We start from the raw sequence: 23,176 nt of genomic DNA on the forward strand, positions 1-23,176 counted from the left end.
AGCAGCAGATTTCAAACAGGGATGCTGCAAAGTAGAGGGAAAAGCAGAGTGTTGGAGCATGTCAAGGCTTGAATTTATAAATGTTAAGAGAGAATTCCATTTATCCCTGGTGTGAGTTCATCAGAATAATTTGTGTCTGTCTTCTTGTGTAAGAATAAAGAAGGGAAAGGTATTTGGGGCACCTGGGTTTTTATAGGTTGGTGGTGATTGTAAGGAAAACATACTTGCATGGCAACTTTTGCAAAATGCATTCACATAATGAATTGTGATTTTTTGTAAGCTTTTTTTATCCAAATGAGTGAATATTTTAGAGAAGAGCTGTGATATTTCCTCCTATGTTTATCTTTAGAAGTAGCAATAAATGTAATATAGTGGCTAAATTGGTTTTGCCTCTGCTCAACGAGGGAAAAGAAATAGAAAGTATTAAGGTACTTAAGTACCTTAAGGAGTAGTGGCAGAGTAACAATTTGAAAATAATTCTGATTTAAGTGGGGGGCACTGTTTATGATCAGATGGCATGGCAGAACTCTCAAGATAAGGTTTTTCATGTTTTGCCCTCTGCCAGCTGCTTGCATCCAGCAAGTGCATTCATTTCAATGGATGCAGAGTGTCACGTATTAAACTGAATGTCGTGTTTACTTCAGTGAAACTTTGATCTCCAAACAAAAATTCCTATTGACATTAGAAAGTAATTGCTGAAATTTCATCATCTGAAAACATTTATGTACAGCCTCATCCTTCCTTTCTGGCTGGCCAAGCCACAGAATCAGTGCAAAGCAGATCTCTGCCCTGTGCAGATTGCCTTATTAATTCTGCTCAGAGCTCGCTCTCCAGAAATCAGTGCACTGTTGTTTTCTCATCTCTAACCAAATATTCATCATTAATCTGCTCTGGAGTACAGCATGGTTTGTAGCACGTCAGTAATATATCTGACATAAGCAATCAGGTGAAACATTATTGTAAGGCAAGCAGGCCAGAGAAACAATTTTAAAAATTAATAAGGGAATAAAATATGTGCATTTTGTAGATTTGTTTTTCTTTAAACAGTTTACAAAGAAATTGTTTTCTGTTCTGATAACTCACCAGCATATTTCTTGCAATTTAACTGCCCCAATGTGAGCTGCTGTTCTAACAAGGAAGAAGCTCCAAAGCCATGATCTCAAAATTTTTGGATTACTTTTACTTCTACATGGAGACATTATTGAACAATAGTTGATGATCCAATGCAGAAATACATATTTTCCTCAATATGAAGCATAATGGTGAATTTGGACTCCATTAGGAATTTCAGCATTTTTAATCACTAGGGATAAACTGCTAATTTGATAATGAGCATGCCCCTTGGACCAAGTCTTCTTAGGCAGGTGTTTCCCTTTTGTGGTATTTTTCAGCTTGAACTTGATCTTCTTGGCCTTGAAAAAATACTTTTTGCAGTTTTGGACTTTTCTCTTGACATACAGTTATACCTGTCTGTAATAAGAAAGTGTAGATTCTACCTTTGGGTGCCTCTGCAAATTTTCATTTTGGAGTTTCATTATGCTTCTCTGATAAAAGAAGAGGCAAGGCAAACAAGGGGTTTGTTGTTTGCATCCACAGGATTGAAATTCATGGAAAAATATCAAATAGTGACTTTGGAAGTCTTACATTTGTTTAGTTGGGTGAGAATTCAAACAGTTTTATATTGCTACAGCAAAAAGGCAAAGAAAATCTGTTGCACATTCTTTCTGGGCAGTTTGTTAATCCATTGCATTTTCTGCTTCCCTTCCTTTCTGTGAATTGTATCTACTTATTGCCATAAATGGATTCCTAGGGAAAAGCAATATATTTACAAACTCATGTGATATTCCTGCTCCTCTCATTCTTCCTGCCTTGTTTTTATTGAAGACACCTCCTCAGCCTGATGTGGTTGTGCTGGATTTGATATGTATTGTTCCATCAAGTTGTTTCTTGTTGCCAAGTACTTGTAGGAAAAAAAAATCCCCACCTGAAAAGCAACAATAAATAACTTCACAAACAAAAACCCACTAACACACACATGATAAAAACAAGCCAGAGATGGGTATCTGGCTCTAAATGCCAGGATGGTTTGTTCTTGAAGAGATCTTTTGTGGTGTCGTCAAATCACATGTCACTGGATTCTATGGATATGATGTATTGTCTCTTGCTTTCCCCCAGGTAAATCTTGATGACAATTTCTCCCACACCTATTCATTTACAGAAAATTCATGGAAAATTAGTCAAAACACCTAGAATGATACACCAGCAGAATTTGTAAGGGCTTTTCTGTGCCTGAAGTTTTTTAGTGATTCCTGCAGATCTGCCAACCTTGGCTTCAGCAGTAGAGGAGATTTGCCCTGTACATGTCTCTACATTGTCAGTGGGAAAAGAAAGCAAATTTGGGGGGGGGGGAGAAGTGTTATAAAGGTTTATTCTGATTTGTTATTATTTTTCTTTTAGTTCTGTTTAAAAAGTTTTCTTTATACTCTTTAAAGTTCTGGGCCTGCTTTGGTCTCCTCCTAATCCTTATCTCAGAGCAGAAAATGAGGAAATAATTCTAGTGGGTGCACTGGCATTTGGCCAGCACTAAACCCACTACATTTAATTGGTGCGTTGGCCAGGAAACTGAACCAAAACCACTACAATGGTGATGCTTCTGGAAGAACTTCTGAAAGGAGACTCCTTTTCCCTTCCCTCTGTGGAAAATGTGATTCAGTTTGCACAGCAGCTGGGGCTGCAATCCACTTTCACAAGTCAGCAAAACACTAAAGTACTCCCATTTTTTCAAGGAGCTGGGGCTGTGCCAGAGCTGCTGTCTCATGTCTCGGTGTTTTGTAAGATTTGACACACACTGCACTGAGGATTTGTGTGTGGAAATCACTTTGCACTTTGGGGCTCTCACTTGGGAGGTGAGATGGAGGAAGTCTGACCAAAATGAAATATTTTACTCTACATGTCAGTTGTGCTGTATAATCTTAAAGAAAAACATGATGCTTAAACTCGCTGCCCATTGAGATTTAGGCAAACTCTTGGAAGGGAGCTCCTTTGGATATTAAATAAATGGCAAGTGAGATGTGCATGGTGGAAGTGGGATATGTAAACTTGGCTTTCTGCCCATTCTTTAGATTTCTGTGACAAACAAAAAGACACTTGGCAGTAGTGGGGCTGCTGAAGAAAGCAAGTCTCCATAAATTCCAGCCCCTGATCTCTGTAATAGCCATCTGGGTTTGGCAACAAGAAGGTTTTCCCAGCTTTATCTTTGTTAATAGGCAGAACAGTGATTTAAAAAGTCAGCTTTGATGTAAAATAAAAAGATGTTTCACTTTGGTTTTATGGTGCTTTGAAGATTAAATACACGTGATTTCTCAGATCTCTTTGTTTCCCCCTTATCCTTACTACTTCAGTTGCTGTTCTCTAGGGTCTGAGACCTTGTAGGAAATGCTGTTTTCAGAGATGAAGGTGTTTTGCACTTTGGCGTTTTGCCTTTTCCTGTGTGGAGCACACTTTGTACACACCCAGGTGCCTGTTGAAGGAACCCTGTGTTCATATCTGGTTGAAAAGATAATACCTTTCAAAAGATTAGTTTCAAATACCAGCAGCAATTTGAATTCAGTTTGACTATCAAAGCTGGGGGAATGGTGAAACGGAATAAATAAATTGCTGTTCAAAAGTAGAGACTGAAAAGTGGCATAAAATCTTTTTGAGTTGTGGTGTTTGCCAGGGCAGCAGGATGGACTTGGGTGTAAAAGATGCCAGGCAGTTCCAGTTTCATTTTGTCCCATGGGGCAAGAAGGACAATTTTATTGTGTAAACAGAGGACTTAATGCCCCAAATTTCTGTATTGTTGTAGCAGGATAAATGGGTAAAAAAGGGAGCTTGTATTTCTGGATGCAGTTTAATCATTTGCAGTCACATTGGGATGTAATTTTCATAAAGGAAATCAAATAGCAAATGTCACAAATCAATCACTAAATGCTTAGGACTGAATACAAATTTTCTCTGTGGACAGGTTTTATCTTGCTTGTGATGATGCTCCTTGTAATTCCCCTCCAAGTGCAAACAGTTGTTTGCAATAGAAACCTCAGTATTGCACAGGGTGGGGAGGAATTTGGTGAAAAACAGAATTCCTCTGTTTCTGATCCTGGTTAAGAGTCTCTATTTGCAGGAATTTGTGTGCAGAGGTTGTGGTATCCAAGATTCATCAATTGTTTTCTCTCTGGAGAGCCTGTTTTACCTTTTTAGGTGCTTTGTACTGTTCTTTTTTCTGTGTTGTAACACATAGTGAGGAAAAAAGGGGGTCCTTTGTGGTTTTTTAGGTCGTTGATTCTGCAATTGTTCTTTTGGAATAATTTTATTTTGGAAGGCAGGAATAGCAATTGCCTCCATGTTTCCCTGCAGAGATTTGTAAATACCAGTTACCTGTTGCCCTCTTACTGTACTTGAACATGAATAAGTGTTGTTATCATGTGACTGATTATTTCCTTTTCTGTATTCTATGTTTTTCTTATACTGTTCAGCTGGAATAATAAGATAATTTAGTGAATAGCAAGAAAAAAAGTGCCACTTAAGTGGGAAGACATTTTGGGATACACACTTGTGTGTCTTTCTAGGATTTGTGAATCTTCCTCTTTAACAAACCTGTGGGGTTTTTTGTGTCTTTTTTTTTTGCATATTAACCACTGCTAAATGCAGAAAAAACAGGATATATTTGGTATTATTTGATTTATCCTTACTCCTATGAAAAGGTGGATCTTGGGCATTCAGTAATAGGCTAAATACTTGGGGTTTTATGAGACAAAATGGGTCTTTTCACTATATACAAAAAAACCCCAAAAACCAGTATGTGTAATGGATTGTGATGTCATTCCCAGTTTTCCACAAAGGAGTCATGTTTATTATCCTTCCTTTATATTTTGATTGTACTTTTGTAGAGTGTTCTTTGTCTTATTTATATCTTATCTATCTTTATCTTTATTTCTATCTTTGTTTTTTCTTCAGTGAGGGAAACTTCTGTTTTCAGACTCTTTTTCTGCCTGAACTGTAAATCTGCTTCATGGCTATCTTTGTTGATTATAGAACGTTTGATGTATATTACCATATTAATACTTTTCTCTGACGTTAATACATATGAAATAGAAAATAATGCCTAGAAGAGTGGGAAAAGAATGGAAAACTTTCTACTATAAAATTACATGATTATAAAATTGAAAAGATACTTTTAAAAATTCTTGGGTTTGTTTTAATTCCTTTGAATCTCATGTTGTGTTGGTATGCATTAGCCCATACATGTTTATTTGATGAAATAGGGGCACCCTGATAAAAGTTGGTTGTTACAGTAATGTGTTCTATTTCTAAATTCTCTCTTTTTATGGAAGAAAACATGATATTCACACTGTGTACTTCTGCAAAGAAGCAATCGTGTGTGACAGTGTCTGTAAGATGTTTGCTTTATTTAATCATGCCACTTGCACCAGTTCCCTTTTAGTTGTCCAGAGTTTCAAGAATCTATTTATAGCTAGTCGTTTTATTTTTTTTTTTTTGCTAGTTTTCTTATTTTTAAATTAGTCAAAGAGTTTAGGCTTTGTATTGTAGAATTTACTGTTAGAAAATACAACAATTGATCATTGAACTGAAATATTAGGGGTTTCAGGAGGGGCTTAAAGGTTACAATAGTATGTTACAGGGAAAGGTTGAGTGTATCTTGTGTCTGCCTTGGGAACCCAAATGGAATGGGTGAATTCTTGACCTCTTCTAGATATTTTGACTCTGATTCTGTTTAAACTAAGATGAAGAATTATTGCTAATATATTCATATATAAGTATCTACTGAAAGGATGTCTGAAGTGGCATTGTCACGTGAATTTTTGTTCCATATTTTAAAATTCAGGAATCCCACTCATTCCAGCATACCATAGTATTTCTCACGGATGAGAAATCTCATAGGAGGAAGAATGGCATCCATATTTTAGGCATAAAGATACAGCATCAGGACATGCTGCTGAATTTTTCCACCAAGTTCACAAATCCTTTCAACATTCAGCTTTTTCTGAGTTGCTCTAGAACTGTCACAGGTATCCATGGAAATATTAAATAATTATCACTAATCCTAACATGTAATAAAATAATATACCTGTGGGTATATTCTTATCACAAGAAAAATAGGTAGCAAGTATCTGATGGTATTGAAATCTTTGTATCAAAAGCACAGTATATATCTACTTGTTAATGTAATAGCGTCACCAATTCCCTTATGCTTCAATCCATTGATTTAATCCATGCATTTCCAGTGATGCAAATATGTCTATTTTAATCAAAAATGGTAATGCACTTTTCAACCAGCATTTAAAATAGTATTAAAATTGTGTTAAGTCATGTATGAGAGGGAAATGCAGTGCTTCTCGGGGGAATTGTGAATGAGATAGAGAAACCATGGAGCAAAGGCCCGAATTTGATCTTAAAAAGGCAAAACACAACTAGAATTTAGCCATGAAATGTGTAGAAATATAATGCAAATATCACCCTGGTTTGTACTGTAGGCATGTGGCACCAATTCTGTTCAGTCACCTGGCACATCCCTTAATTCCAGTGAGTTATTTTACTGTGGTGTGCACCCTTCAGGGAAATTTCATTCCATATACATGGAACAGGGGTGCAATCCTACCATGAATGGTCCCATTCTGCCTATTCCAGTTTTATTTCTAGAGCTCAGTGTCTCTCTGTTGCAAACTGTGAAATTCCCCCTTGGAAAGCATTTAAACCCTGGGAATTGTGCTGAAGTAGAGCGGGATTGTGTTTAATTAAGGAATGAAGGAATAAAGCCAGCTCTCCTTCCCATACTGTAACTTTTTGTCTGATTGTTTCCTGTGCATGTACACACAGAGGAGCATGTGTGATGTGGTGTAGAGCATGGAGGGGGTATGGAGACATCTTTTATCATGTCTTTCTGTTGTTACTTCCATTCTTTTCTCCTCTCCGCCTCAAGCAAGCACAGAGCAATAGACCTGCAAGCACAGCTCCATATGGAGGAACCTATCAAGGTCAAACCACTTCAGTCACGCCTCCAAAATGCTCATTTTGTGTTAACAATTGTGCTGCTTCAACAATTTGCAAGTTCAAGTGGAGACATTGCCATTTGTTTTGTCAAAGGTGAGCTAATGTGATGCTCTGGAGAGGCAGGGGAACCTGGAGAGGAGATCTAATTATAACCGCAGCTCATTTCAGTATCGTTTCAGCAACACTGGTGGGAACTGTCACTTGTAGCAGAATGATGAGTTGTATTTCTGTTTCTTGCCCACAGTGTCTAGAAAAATGTTTGTTTACTGTAGCAAATTAAATCATGTCTCTCTGATAATCTGGGACCACCAAGGAGAGTTGCCACTAGCCTGTGTGTCCCATCCAGGGACTCCATGCAGTTTATTTCCCCATCAGGATGCCTAACCAATTACAACTCCCTTCTGGTTTCTACACATGACAAAGTTTTGAATGATTGCTTAAAAATTTCAAGCAGTTTTAATAAAAATCTCCACCCTTTTGGAGTAAAAATTCGTTTTTAATCTCAGTGCTTTGCATGGCAAGACAAAAAAATAATACCTCATTGCTTAAACTGAAATAAAATGATAAAATGGGTGGCAGGAAAATTAAATTCTAGTATGTTTTTATAATTTCAGTGGAATCCTTTTGTTTCACATGCTGAAATGATTTTGTCTCTCCATTAACTGAATGCTGTTTCTATTACAGAAAACCTTTTTTCTTGTGTGATTTGTAACAATAAGTGCTCTTTTGCTAAAGACTGAGAACAAGTCAGGAGGGAGGAGTTTAGGAACTTAATATTTGTGCAGTGTATGGGGTTTCTCATGCCCTGCTAGTTAAAATGTGTTCTGCTTCAGATTAAAACTAAATGTGGGCTCTGCACTGGGAAAAGCTTTTTAAAGAAAACTTGTTTTGTCTCTGATACTGAGAGTGTAGAAGTAGGTGAAGACTGATCAAGAATAATTGGTTATGAATATTTCATCCATGAAGGAGTTTTCACTGAAAAATAAAACGACAGAGGCATAAATGGATGAAAATATCATTGGGGCATTATAAAAGGGGAAGAAAAAACCTCTTTCTTCCAATTTTTATTGTGTAAGAAGAAAGTAGAGCAGAAGATCTAGGTTAGGAAAATTTGCCCTTTAACATCTATGCAGAGTCTGTGCACTTTTGCATTTTATAAATAATGACATTAAAAGCTATTAATCATGGGCAGTGACTAATAATAATAATATACGAAAACATTCAGCAGAGTGGGATTTTATTTTATTCCCTATATGTAACTTCATTTTTTAGTTGACTTTTCTTGCCTTCCTTTTCCTGCTGGTCCACTGGATGGCTCTGTGATCACTCACATGCTGCACACAGGCATTTCCGTGTACTGTGATCATTTGCTTAATATCACACCAAAACCTCTGCTGCTCAGGGTCCGAGGCAGAGACTGCTGATTTCAGCAGCAGAAATAGTTATGCAGAAAGCATCTGTACCAAGAGCAGTGGCACAGAGAAGGGCACAACCAGAGTGGCTTTGAAGGGCCAACCCCTGATCCCTCCTGGGCAGCTGCTCTTTTTTACCACCTTAAAATTTATTTTTGGACAAGCACAAATAGGTGAAAGGGGGATTTTTTTGAGTTTATAGGGTACAGCATTATTGAAAATGGGTCTAATTCAGGTGTACATCTTGGTTTATGGTTCTGTTCCTCTTTTTGAGTGGGGCTTTCAGTGAGGATCTGAACTTCCCATGTCCCAGCAAGCCAGAGTGGTGTGCAATTTTGCTATTCCAGATGAAATCATCCTACACTGTTTGAGAGGATGCTTCCCTGGTGTTAATGTCAGTATTAAACAGTGTGCTTGGTAAGAGGGATTTGCAGCCTTGGCCTCGTGCCTTGCATATATATGCATATAAATATATGCAATGGAAATGCTCAGTGTCAGGGGCACCACAGCATCCACAGTGTGCTGATGCACGTTTTTGGAAGGAAATGTTAATATCAGAGAAATGCCATCAGGCAGATTGGGGCCTGGCTGGGACAGACATGGCTTCCACACTCTCATTATCTGTGTTCTTGAGGTTTTCTCTTAGAGAAGTAAGGAAACAAACAGACACAGTCTAATCGGCACTCTGTGAAATGCTTTCTGTATCTTAAAAAGATATCTAGAGGGGAAGTAAATCTTAAAGGCCAATGGTGCTGTAGTCGATTAAAACTGAGGAAAGCAAGAGCTTTTTATAGCTGTCTTTTCCTATAAATCACCGACTTCCTCTCCTTGGGAGATTGCCAGTGTAAAATCCAAGAATTTCTTGGCATTACTAAAATCAGAGGAGACCTAGTTTATATTCCCAGACCTGTGCAGACCAGAGCTGGGCAGTGTTTCATTTCTGCACCAAAGCAGAATAAGCCTCTAAAAAAATTATCATGTGCACTCACAAGTTAGTACAGCACTGTGTAGTGGCGCTACTATAAATTGCATCACAGGGAACTACTGCTTTAGTGCTGTGTCTTTAGAAAAAGGCTTGATACAGGAGATGTCCTTGAATTCTATCTGGTTTTGCTTCTCTTGGAGATTTGAGCTGTGTCTGCAGTGTGAGAGCAAGGTCAGGGAGCACGTGGACAGCTCCCTCATCACCTGTAAGAGGAGGCTTTTGGCTTTGTTTTGGATCATTCCCTCTGGTCCATGCTCAACAAAGACTGGGAGCAGTGCAGAGGATGTGTTGCTCCAGGAGACACTCCCTAAAAGCTGAGTGGCTGGGGTGCTCTCAGCTTTGCTTTCTTCCAGCCCTGGTTCTGGAGGCTTTGCCTGGAGCATTCCCACATCACTGTGCTGATGTGAGGGGTTTTTTGCTAACTGTGCCTTCCTCTGCTCTTAGTTCTACTCGGAATGTTTCCCTGCTCTGAATGTATAAAACCTTTTACCTGCGAGACTAAAAAAGGAGTGAACTCACAGAGTTCATGCACTGTGAAAGTGAGGAAAGGTGGATTAGTGGATCTGTGCAGCTGCCATGAAGTGGATGGATTATTTAATAATTTAATGCAGGCAAGCAGTCTATTTATAACTTTTTCACTAGTGTTCAGTAGTTTTTCCATAATTGCTAAACAGCCTGAAATTAGTTCTAAGGTCTTAAGTGGTAGAACCTTTTCTAATTAGTGAGATGACATTGTCTCCTTGTCTCAGAAAAACTCACCTCGGGACTCTGTTGGGTTCTTAGCACCATAGTGTGCTGCACAGAAGATTTCCTAGAAATCAGCAATGCTTTGGAAGGTACTTTAAAAATCAAAACAGAAAAAGCAAGCCCAAGCAGGAATTCATGCTGTAGCTGTATGTACACTTCTGTCTACATTAACAGAATTGAGTACTTTGGACCAAATTTTTTCCTTTTTGAGTTAAGGAGATTTAGCTCAGATTAACAAATAACAGAATTCATTGTTTGGTAGCCACTGGAAAAGTAAAAGATTTATCTGATTATAGAAGGGATGATAATTATGAAAGTGCTGTCTTCAAGCATTTTGTCCAAACTAAGGTTAATGAAGGAGATGAGCAGTAAGAAGGGTAAGCCATAATAAAAGGGGTAAAATATTTTCTTATCTATAACTAAACACATGATCATAATAAGACTAGGAAGGCAAAATTATAGTTTTCCTTCTCAGTTTCATTTGTTCTTCTTTTATTAATGTGTTAATAATTAAATATTTGTTAAAGATTATTTTTGAGCTGGTACATTATCTCATTTAACTTTGGTGGGTGGAAACTAAACTGGAAGTAACTTTCAATTAGCTAATATATATCTAATAACTTTTTAGACTGTTAAGCAAAACAAGAATAAGATTATTATAAATGTATTTTAAATTATAACAAAATGAAATAATAGAAAAACATAAAAATGAAAGAAAGGAGGACAATATTTTGCCTGTGTACCATAACTGGTAATTAGAGCAAATACAATTTTTTTGCTAGCAAAGAAAATTTTTAAGGGCCATGTGGGAACATGGAAATAATGAGCTGTTTTTATTAGCTCATCTTAGAGCTGGGTACATTCCGCTGTACCTCCAAATTTGACACGTGTACAGGTCTATACTGATACAGATACGCTTCTTTTAACCATATATGTAGGAACCCCACATATCCATCTGTGTTTGTCTGTGGTTATTTTCCTCTTTCTTTCCTTTATTAGATGCAATCGCTCTATTTGTATGTACAATTGAAGTGCTTGGAAAGGAGCAATCTGATTTTGCCCTAGAGATGTAATCCTGTTTCATATATTGCTGTTTTAAATGTTCTTCTCTGGCAGCATCTAGATCTTTGCTCCTGTCTTCTAATAAAATATAAAGTGTACTTTTCACATTTATGCCTCTGCTCCTTTCACTCTTTATGAACTCAAGGCAGTGAAAAGGGAACAGAATGAAGAATTGTGATTTAAAGGTTTTTTTTGCCTACGATCCTATTAAAAAACTAAACCAAATCTCATTTGGCAAGATACTTACAATGAATATCTTTGTTATGATGGGTGGATTATAGCAGTCTTAAAAGACCTGTATTCTTTAGTTGGTTTAAATTAGCTCAAGATATTTAAGGCATTATTTACATTAGAGAAAATAGTGTAGGGGGGAAATGAAGAGGAGAGCTCAAACTCCTAATTCCAAATTTTTTCAACAAGTGTTTGTTGAAATGCTCAGAGCTATCTTCTCACAGCTCCAAGGGGTACATGACTGGGGAAGAGAATCCTGAAAAGAAGGAGATCAGAGATTTCTATATCAAACAAAGGAAGAAATTGTATTAAGGTCTTAACTTCAAAAAGCTTTCCAGGGCGGCAAGTCAGACTTTGTAGTGGAGGGAAAAGGGACAAGCAAAAGAGGCAGGAGAGAAGGGGAGGCTGAGGGTCCCAGCTGCCCTCAGTGGGGCTGCTGTGGCCAAGCCTTTGCACAGAATATTCCTCCTAACAGGCAGGAGAGATTTCTAACTTAGCCATCAGGAAGGTAAGGCTTGACTCTGAGCAGCTCTTGGGCTTCATTTGAGGCTCATGTAATATTTATAAGGCAACTTTGGTGTCTTCATTTTCCCGGTGTCTGGAAGAACAGAGGATGATGAGGCCTCAAGTCCACTCCTGTAACCTTAATACCTGTAGCAGGTCTGAGCACAGCTTTGCAAAGAGGCTCTGCAGAGTGCACTGTCACTGATGGTGTGCAGTATAAAGAAAGATTAAATGACCCAAATACTTGGTGATCATCTCTTTATCTTGTCCTCAGTGAATTTTTTTGAGAGCATCACACTGGCACTTGAATAATACTGCTGAGGCCTGAGAACTTTGGCTGGCTCTTAGAAGGAGCCACTGTGCAGAAGCTAATTGTCTATGATTTAATGATGAAATTTGGAATTCTATTAACCTGAAAATATTTGCATGCTCTTATGATTATTTTCATAACATATCTTCCTGTCTGAACTATTCAGGATTAAGACATTAAGTGAGCTGTGGTAACATTGACTTTATATCTTGTTGGACTTGTATTCTCTCTCTGTCTTTTGTTGTATTTTTTTTTTTTTAAGACAGATAGTCCTTTTTACTGTAGGGTCTAGCTCTGGTAGTCAGGGCAAACTCCATTCTATCTTTATGTCTGGTCCCTATCATTGGTATACCTGTTTCTTGGCTCTTTCCCTCCCCATGGACAAAGGTTTAATGGAATAGTGTTTAAATGAGAGACTTTACCCTAAAATTTCTTATTGTGTCAAGAGGTTGTAGCACAGATCTGTGCTGCCTGTTCAGTGCAGTTCAGGGGAGTTGTGGGGAATACCTAAGAGCAAGAAATGCAATGAGGATCCAGGAAAGTTCTACTCTGTTGTCGATAGAAACAACTAAAGTAGGTGGGGAAAAGTGTGATGGTGTCCACAGGCCAAGGAACAATCAGATCTTTGCCCAGGGCCTGGAAACCATGTCCATGCCTTGGAGCCTTGTCCCACACCAATACCCTAGTAGCTCCATTAATTTAAATAAATATAAATTGTTGAAATGTGTAGTTTCATTCAGTACCAGTGTGAGGTGTCACCACAACCAGCTCCAGGCTCTATGTGTGGATGGTGAAGCTGCAGCAAAGGAAAATGTGGTCCATGGGCAAGACAGCAGCAACTGTTAATTAATTTGGGAAACAAAAGAGGAGGAAAAAAGTCTCTTAAGCAGTCTGGGCTCGAGCTAAAATAGTACAGCAAGATTAAAATCAGTAATTGTCACGGGTGTTAATTAGAGCTGGGACCACACATTCAAAATGTGACTCACACAATATGCTAAAGAAGTCACGTCTGACTCAGCTTACAGAGAAAAATTATTTTGCTCTAGCCTATCTTTGTATATGAAATAATTTTTTTCCTCTGTGCAGTGTATGAAGTCTTTAGGGGACAGAGCTTATTAGAACTTAAGTGATAGCCAATACATTTGCCTGCATCCTCTCAAAGTTTGAACTCCCGTATGTCAGCTCCAAAGCTGCAAACTCAGCTGCAGTATTAAAGATCTTGGAGCCCTAAGGCACTGATCCAGAGTGAATGGAAATTCCTTCATTTTCTGCATGTTATTTTAAATTTTCTGACAAATCAAATGGTATTATAAAGACATTTAGAGGGTTTAGCTCAGCTTCCTAAATCCTTTGGTGGATCATAAATATTTAAAGTTGATTATTTAAAAGAAGGGAGATAAAGGAGGATATTTACCTGTGAGCTAATTTAAATAAAAATATTAATATGTCTCTCTATAGAGTTTCCTTTCTTTAAAATCTCAACTATCAACTTTTGACTTGGAAAAATAAGTCTGTTCTTCTGGAATCTTAGAGGAAGATGGATATAAACCTGAAAATCTTAATATGCTGTCAGTTCCACGCAAAATCTTTTATATACTCCAGTCACATGGATTTCAGTTCTAATAAATGTTTGTACAGAAAGTTCACTTATGATAATCTTCCCTAGAGAGTAATATTGGATTGTGAAACTGTTGCAGGTTGTCATTCAACTGCTTTTTTACTCAAAGACTTCTTGAGTTTTATGATTCTTTGCAATTCTTAGAAAGTATCTCTCCCTGCTAGCACATTCATACTATTAATGTGCCTTGCTTTGGCATGGAAAAGTCTAAGGGCTAGAAGGTCATGACAGTGCAGATCTTTTTTTTTTTTTTTTTTTTTTTTTCTGGAATTTATGGGATTTGGAAGGACTTATGCACTAAGGAAGGGGGTTAGTTGCAGGATCAGCTTTGCAGCTCTGATTGCTGAATGTCAAGTGTTTTTAGAAGTGTGCTTTTTTCCCCCTCCTCTGTTAATCTGGGGCAAGTCTAAGATACATTAAAAAATTCCTTGAATATGATATTATTGTACAGGAAACTAATATTGATGAGTTAGCGCAACTCCGTCTAGTAGGGCATGGACTGTGCTCCAGGAGGAAAGCAAGCTGCTCTCCCAGATACACATGGCCTCTTCCCATACAAACAGAGCTTCTGTCCCATGGAATTCACAGAATTCCCAGAATGACTTGATGGAAGAGACCTTCGAGATCATGGAGTCCAACCCATGGCCCAACACCTCAACTAAACCCTGGCATTCAGTGCCACATCCAGGGATGGTGACTCCACCACCTCCCCTGACAGTCACTGCAGAACTTTATCACTCTTTCTTTTTAAAAAAAAATTTTCCTAATATCCAGCTTGCATTTCCCTTGGTGCAGCTTGAGACTGTGTCCTCTGGTTCTGTCAGTTCCTGGAGAAAGAGCCCAACCCCACCTGGGCACAGGCACCTTTCAGGAGCTGTGCAGAGTGATAAGGTCACCCCTGAGTCTCCTTTTCTCCAGGCTGAGCACCCCCAGCTCCCCCAGTCATTCCTGACAGGGTTTGTGTTCCAAGGGCTTCAATTCCCCTGGGTGTTTGACTGCTTCCCATGGATATGTGTACCTTACTGGGAGAGACAGGGATAATCAGTTTGGAGCTCAACACTGCTTCTGATCCTGAAATGCTTAGAAGATTCTTCATTGCAAAGTAAAATCCTCTACTCACTTTTTTTTTTAAGCAAATGGATGAAATAACTCAAAGATTACCCACTCCAGGATGCACTGACCTCCATGGCGTGCATGAACATTTGCAATTACTTTTAATAGAGCTTCCTATTTTTGTTGGGAACTTAGTCACTCTAGTCAAAGTTTGTCCATCTTGGGCCAGAGATGTGAAGCAACAAAGTTCTGCTAATGAGAAAAAAATAGATTCCTATTAAGTGCCAACATTAAATTAAGTTCCTGCTCTTCCTGTTGGCAGCGTGGAGCCAGGCAGAAGGCAGAACCATATGTGCTTCTCTTAAGTGCTGATTTGCTGAAGTGTTGTTAGCCAGATTTAAGTGTTCTCCTTTCACTGTTAATAAGTGTGTTCTGGGACACTGAGTTACAGTCCAGAAAATCACCACACTCATTTCCAGCATTTGAAAATGTGGTTTGGTGCTAGAATTAAAAAAAAAAAAAAAAAAAAAAAAAGGATTTTTGACTGTTAGGTATATTTTGTTTATATACATTTTGATAAACATGAAGCTATAAAGAATAAATATAAATTTAAATACAGTCTATGAGAATGGGAAGCTGGACAGGTGTTTTGTGCCCAACAGGAATTAGAAGTTATGTAGAATAGAAGTAGCAGATCAAAGGCTTCTTGTTGCTGGTGGATTTGGTTGGATCTCAATCACCCCTCTCCCCAGATCCTCAGTTCCCTGAGCACAAGCAGTGCAGATGAATTCTGGCCACCTTCAAAGTCTGCATTCAGTTAATTCATGGAAAAAGTGCTTTTGCCCTTCTCTATACCCCTTCAGGTACAGGTCAGCCATTTCCTTAGCTTTACTCAGCCCAGTCTATTTTATTTGGATTAGCCACATCCTGGTAAAAAGCTGACAGTCATGAGGGACAAATATAAATAAAAGTATTTTAGAAAAAAAATAAATCTATTTTCTGAATTTTACAGTCCCTGCTGTGGGAAGAAATAGTTCTGAACTTCAAGGAAAAGCAAACACAGGAGAAGAGGCTGGAAAAAGGGATCAAACCAATAAAAGTATAGTAGCAGTAATGGCCAAAACACGGAAGGTAGATGGGAGAACAGAATTGCACCACAAAATCAGGGTCTACTTCTTCAGACTTGTTTCCTTTTAAAGGGTAGGGAAGAAATTTGGAGTACAGAACCATGAATTCCTTCTCAAAACTGAAGTACAATCTGTTCTGCACATCTGTGGATGCAGATGGTCACTGTTCTTAATAATTCAGCACAAACCCCAGCACAGTTCCTTTGACTGAGGTAAAAACCCTGCCTGCAGCTCCTGATATCCATCCAGCCATCCCTGGGTACACCTTTCATTAACAGCACCTTTCATTAATGGCACCACAGCCATTTCCACAACAACAGATCCTACATGCGTTTGCTACAGTAAGCCAATCTGTCTTTAGAATAAAATATACCAAAAGAGAGGCTGAATGTGAAATGGTTTTGTTGTTAGTTGGAAATGACACCCATTCCCCACATTGTTTTGCCAAGATTTTAGGTCAATTTTTTTGTGTTATGGCTTTATATAATGTGTTAGTACATGCTTTCTAAAAGAAGTGGAAAATGTACCTATTACATGGAAGTGGAAAATGTGCCCATTATTATGTTTATTGTGGTTTTGATTTGTTTTTATGCCTTGCTTTTCTCACTGAAAATAACAAAGGAGAAAAATCTGGGGGATGGGGGAAACCACAGGACAGCACACTATTGGTGCCTGCAGTTATCTGGGAGAAACAAACATGGGAAATTAGTGCTTGATAACTTGTAATAAAATGCACAGGAATATAATTAAAAGAAATCTTGGAGGAGGAAATAGTCTTGAGCTGAATGTTAAATGAAAGACTGTGTTAATACCTTGGTAGTATTTCTAACTAAATTTACACAGGTTATTTATTGATCTGGTCCCTTTTGCCAGCATATCAAAGTTACAGAACTGCAGTATATTTTTTGTTGTGTGTTTTTGGAAGGAAAGTGAGCCTCAAGCTCTTTAGTAGTACCAGCAAATTGCAGCATCATGCTCCTTCAGTGTTTGTAGAAGTTTGTATCCAGTATTGTGCCTCCTCTTTCAGTGTTAAGAAATGCAATTTGTCTTTTATTCCTTACCAAGTGGAAAACAAAATAGAAAAAAATGAATGATGGTAATGATCATAGAGAATTTTGCCATTAAATGCAATTTTTCAGACAGTTCTTTTTGCTGCCAGTAACTTCTTTAGTATATGTTTACAGAAAATTGAGGAAAACTATGAACTTGCCTTGAATTGGATGTTTTGGAGCAGTGTCATCCTGATACAGAAACTTGTTCCCTTTTTACAGTGGTTGTAGCTGGTTTTGATTGTGTGCTATTATTTGTTTTTGTTGCCATGAATTGGAAATAACATCCAGAAGTCAAGAGGGCTATGCTGGTGTAGAGCTGGAATGAAACTGGAAATCAGGATCTGTCCAGGCTGCAAGAAGCTCTTTTTTTTCTTCAAATAATCCATTTCCTCACACCCTGTGATTTTCACAACACAGCAGCTTTTTTCTGTCCCTTTTTTAAGGTTAAGGATAGTTTTTATTATGACTTAGTGCTGATGTTAAGGAGGATCTGCCTCTAGAAGGAGCTGTGCTTTTGGCTTGTCAGGCAACGTGTGATTGAACTCAGGGATAAATACTTATTTTGGCCTGAATAGTTTCAGCAAATCTATCCCTTAACCTGCTCCCTTTGAAACTCCTGCACATTTCAGAGCCCTGCAATAATACTGCTCTGTCAACAAGGGGAACAGGGCTCTCCACGTAGGCAACGAGTGAAATATCCCTTCATGGCCTTGTAACCACAGATTCACCTTTTTTACCTTTGTAACAAATCATCTGCTCTGTAAAACGCTGCTCTGACGACTTTTTAGCGAATAGAGTCCAAAATGCCTCTGAAACAATACTGTGCCAGTGCAAGTTTTTAGTGTTTTAATTTGAATTGCTAAAATTGATATTTAAAGTGAGACTTTATTGTGTTTCTATTCTAGTTCTGGGAGTGGAGAAAAAAAGCAACCATCAGAAATGAAAAGCTAAATATCAAAGACAGCTATTGTTCAGAGTGCAAGTCAAGGCTTATTTTTGAAAACCTAATAAATGAAGATTAAATTGTGAATGCTAATAGGTAAATGGAGAGACATTTGGGTGTATATTTGGGTATGTGTGTCTGAAATGGAACCAGTTCTTGCAGAGTATAACCAGTCTGGACTGGTTGTGAACTTTGCTAGGGCACACACTATTTTTATCTAAAAAAAGTAGTTTTGAGAATTTTTGGTTTATTTTGGTTTGTGTTTTTTCCCCAATTTGGCAAAAAGGGAAGTTGCTGATTTGTTTATATGTTGTATTTTGTATGAAGATATTTTGCTTTTAGTATTATTGCTTCATGAAAGACAAAGAGCTAAATATGCATAATACACACTTTAGATAGCCTAGGCTGTTTGCCTAGCAGATTGTATTATCATAAAAGTAACTTACCACCTCCCAGGAAGCTCTTTGAAATCTTGAGGAGTAGGAAGGTGGTAAGGAAAGGCTTTCCAAGAGCTCGTGTGCACAATCTCTGTCTTGGCTCTGTGTTATGCTGGTGGCCAAGGTGTTACTGGAGGTGATTCAGTCAGCCCAGTCCTTTGTTTGTAACCTCGACCTTTTATGTGCAAATGCATTTCTGAGCTGTGTTTATCCCGTTTTGCGCTCACTTAGGAGTGTTCATTGGGAACATAAGTGCTGAAGCACTCAGGAGGGTTGCAGCAAAGTTTCTTGCTAAAGAGTGAAATTGTAGCAGTTTTATTCACAGATTTAGGATCAAAGTTGGATTAATGAGGATAAAAGGCAGCGCAGAGTTGTTTCCTCTTAATTAATGGAGGGAGGGGATGCTACCCCTCTGCTCTGCTCAGGTGAGACCCTGCTTGCAGCTTTGGGGTGTCAGCACAGGAGGACATGGAGCCAGTCCAGGGAAGGGACACCAAGTGTTGCTCAGAGGGGTTGTTCAGTCAAGAAAGGAGAAGGCTTTGGGGTGGCCTCAAGTGCAGCTTTCCAGTACCTGAAGGGAGCCTACAAGAAATATTGAAAGAGGTTTTTTACTAAAGCATGTAGTGACAGGACACAGAGGAATGGCTGCAAGCTGAAAAAGAATGGGCATAGGTTGGATAATAGGAAAAAAAATAAAAATAAAATCAGTGTGGGGAGTGGAACAGGTTTTCCCCAGGAGCTGTGGCTGCCCCATCCCTGAAAGTGTCCAAGGCTGATGAAGTTCTGAGCAGCCTGGTCCAGTGGATGTGTCCCTGCCCATGGCAGGCAGTTGGAGTGAGGTGATCTTTAAAGGTCCCTTCCAACCTCAAACACTCTGTGAGTCCATGATCAGTTGGGGGATACTGAAAATAAGGATTAAAAGCCCCTGCAAACTGTTTCTCCAAATAGGGCTCCCTCTGAGGGTGTGCTGTGACACCCAAACCCTTTTGGAACAACAGATTTTTGTGTGTACCTTTGCAGTGATGTGTTGGGGAGGTCCAAATACAGGAAAAAGAGCAATTTAAAGAAATAAATACATAAGTTGTGGTCAGCTTCATTTAGCCTGCTATGAGGTATGAACAAAAAAATGTCAGCCTTATTCAATTTGGCAAAACATGAGGGTAAAGCATATAAACTGTGAGGTTTTTACTGTGAAGCCTCAAACTTACCCTCTCCCACTATTATTCAAATGCTATTGCCACCTCTTTTTCATATCATCTAATGAGCTTGTAGTTACTCTGAGCTTCAGAAGGTTTTAACACAGAGATTAAACAGTTTTACTGTGCATTTTGCCTGTCTGATTTTTGCATTCAACCCAGCTGAAATCTCTGGGTTAAGGAGGGTGCTTTTCTCCAGCATTACAACTTGAAATAGGAGAAATACAAATGTGTAGGAAATGCTGCAGGTGGTAGTAGAAAAGGAAGTGCAGGTGTTAGAGAGAAGGAAGATTATTTGGCACTATGCTAAATATCCCAAAGGATGGGATATTTATACTATCCCATCTATATCTATTCATCCCATATATATATATATATGTATATTTATCCCACATGTATATATTTATAGTCTGAGAGAGTTTATCCCTATCAAAAAGTGTTATGGGCCCACAGAGGCCTGGGAGAAGGGAATAGGTGATCTTGAGGATGTTAGTCTCACATTAAATATGCAGAAGGGAAGATTATCCTGTAGTATCTGTGGCCAAGTCCTGTCAAGTGAGCAAAGTTTTGGCTCTTGGATTGTTTCTTTTTGCTCAATTTCATCTCCAAAGAATTCCCTTCACATGCTTCAAGACATAGGAAAACATTGTAGTGATCTGGGTGACTCTTGAAAAAATGACCTAAATCAGAGTCTTTATTCCCTTACTGTTGTGTTGCAAAGATTTGGATTCCATTATCTCCGTGCACTGTTCTCATTTTTCCAGGAGTCACTGGGCAGTGCAGTGGGAATCCCAGGTGCAGCAGAACAGCTGCTTTGGGGAGGATGGTTCATATTTCACTGCATGGTTCAGAGTGCCACCTCACCAACAGAGCACAAACCTTTGCACCGACATTGCCACTGTTCTGCTCTGGGAAAATTGTCTCTAGGAGAGCAGAGGAGCCTTCTGTGATCCAATGAAGCCTTGGAAACCTTTAGGCAGCCTGCCATGGTTTGTAGGAACAGGTCTGGTGTCTGTGTTTCTCCTTTTCTCCTTCCCTCCCTTCTCCGTGGCGCAAATATGAGATGGCTCTGATGAGGATAAATTGCTCAGGTGTTGTTCCTGAGACACTTTTAATAAAGTGTCAGAGATGATTGCAGGAGAGCTTGGTGGTTTTGACATCATTAGTTCTTGTTTGGGGGAGACTGACATTTAGCTAAAATCAAAATTTAGGAATATCACAAAGGAGCAGTTAGTGCTGATTTTTGTACGTAAGGGGTGTTTGTTTTGTTGGTTGCTTGATTTGGTTTATAAATTACAGCCTTGCAGGATTCTGTTCTGCTGTTCACTCTTTTGCTTCCACCTTCACTCCTTCTAAATTATCCTTGCTAATAATGGTCTCCACTCAAAATCCTTTATAGGTCTCACAGAAAATCATTAATGTGTTCAAGAAGGGCACCTTAAACTTTTCATTTAATTCTCAGATTTTTACTTGATAGCATTCAGAGCGGGAGGGGGATACCAGCACTCTCTTTGGCTTTTAATAACTGAGTTTTAGTGACAAAAATAGGATGGTTTGTAGTGCTGGTCTGGCTCTTTTCACCTCATCTGATATCGATATCAGTGTGAGTAATGCTCATGTGGGCCTCCCCTGAGAATGTCTTCTTTAAAAGACAATGTAATCATAAGATCAGGTGAAGTTAATATTCTATGTACTAGAGAGATTCTGTCACCTGGCACCATGATGGCTCTCCTGGATGCTGCATTGTAATTATACAAATGAAATGGAAGATGCCTGTCTCAATTGAATCTTTAATTGATTGGATGGGCAGGTTGTTAATCAAGCTGGAAGAGCATTGAAAGCCTTGTGTGGGAGTATTTCTTGTACTGTTCTCGTTTTTCTGTTTTATTGATGTTTCTTTTTATTAATTTTTCTAAAGACAAAAGGATAAAAAAGCAGAGCAGAAGTAGTCTTCTTACTTTCATTGTTTCACAACAAGCCGAGTAAAGACAAAAGGAAAGAAACTGAGACTGGAAGGTCTGTCTTAAAAAAAAAAATATATAATTTGCTTAGTTTTCCAAACAAGTCTGTTAAAAAGAACAGATTATGGAGAAGAATGATTTTTGTCTTTGCTTTCTGAAGGAACATATGCAGAAAAAAAAAGGAGATTCAGGCTTGCCAAAAGTGTATGGAAGTCTGTTTAAAAAAATTCATTTGTAAGTCTATCATAGTCCAAAGTAATAATGTAAATATTAAAGTTAACTAGATCAAGTTCAAGGCAATTAAATTGCACTCCATTAATCAAAAACCTTGGTAAGCTTGAATGTCAAACATCTGTCTTGAATCTAGTGCATAATAAGTGTTTCTTTGAAGGCATGAGAAATGGCTCCTGGGTCCCAGTGGCCTGGCAGCTGGAAAATGGAAGCCCAGTGCTGAGTTGGTGTTTGGAGGTACATTTGGTTATTTATGCCAGGTTATTGGAAATAACCAATTGTGAGCCATTTGATACTGAAATGAAAAAAGATACAAGTTAAAAATCTGCTTATAAGACTGTGTTCCCTGGGTCTTTTCCTTAGGTATAAATGGGAATGTTCTATTGCCTGGAATGATTTGCCATTCCCCTTGCCTTAAGGAGCATGCCCCTGTCTCAGATCCTGAGACCAGCCCTTCAGAAATCCCATTAATGGCTTGTTTCTAGTATGAGAATTCATCTTTCATAACAACCTTCATCCTCGTTTTGTCCATTCCTTTCCCACCCCACCAATGTGGAGCCTCATTCCTCAAGGTACAGGTGTAATTCTGTTCCCTGAATGTTTCAGCCCTCTTCATCTATCTGTATGCACCACCACCACCACCTACTCCAGAGATGGGGATGGAACTCCTGACTTCCACTTGTCCTTTTCCTTCATCTCTTCTCCCAGAAGAACCCTTGACCTGCTCTGTGGGTGGGTTTTGTGGTCCACACTAGAAATGTTTTTTAAGTGCTTTGAGGCCTTCTGTGAAGGACAGGAAATGTGAAAACCCACTGATGGGCACGTCAGGCTAAACACCACCTTCCCACCAGCAGTGCAGCCTGTGACCTGCTCCAGCTGAAATGTTAATGTTTAAGTGGGTTTTTACTCGAAATAGGTCTCCCAGATTCTAATTCTGATGTCAGAGGTGGCCAGCAATATCAATAAAAAGCCAGTAGTGTGGCCTTTATTCCCTGCTGCAGCGGAGGTATGTGACAAAAATAAGTATGGTAATTTTATAGCTTCCTTTTTATTTTTTTTTTCTGCTCAAAACATAGCTGTGTTAATCTGAAAGACAGCTGATTTTTCAAGGTCAAAAGTGCTTGGCTATAAATTGATGAGCTATTATGGATGTCTGTGGTTTTTTTTGATGGTTCTGTATTAATAATATGCTTGCAGAACAGGCCATAAAAATTCCATTTAAGGGTATTAAAACATAGCGGGACATTTAATCAGGTT

This window comes from Zonotrichia albicollis, chromosome 10 (genome assembly GCF_047830755.1).
Source record: "Zonotrichia albicollis isolate bZonAlb1 chromosome 10, bZonAlb1.hap1, whole genome shotgun sequence".
Taxonomy (NCBI): Eukaryota; Metazoa; Chordata; class Aves; order Passeriformes; family Passerellidae; genus Zonotrichia; species Zonotrichia albicollis.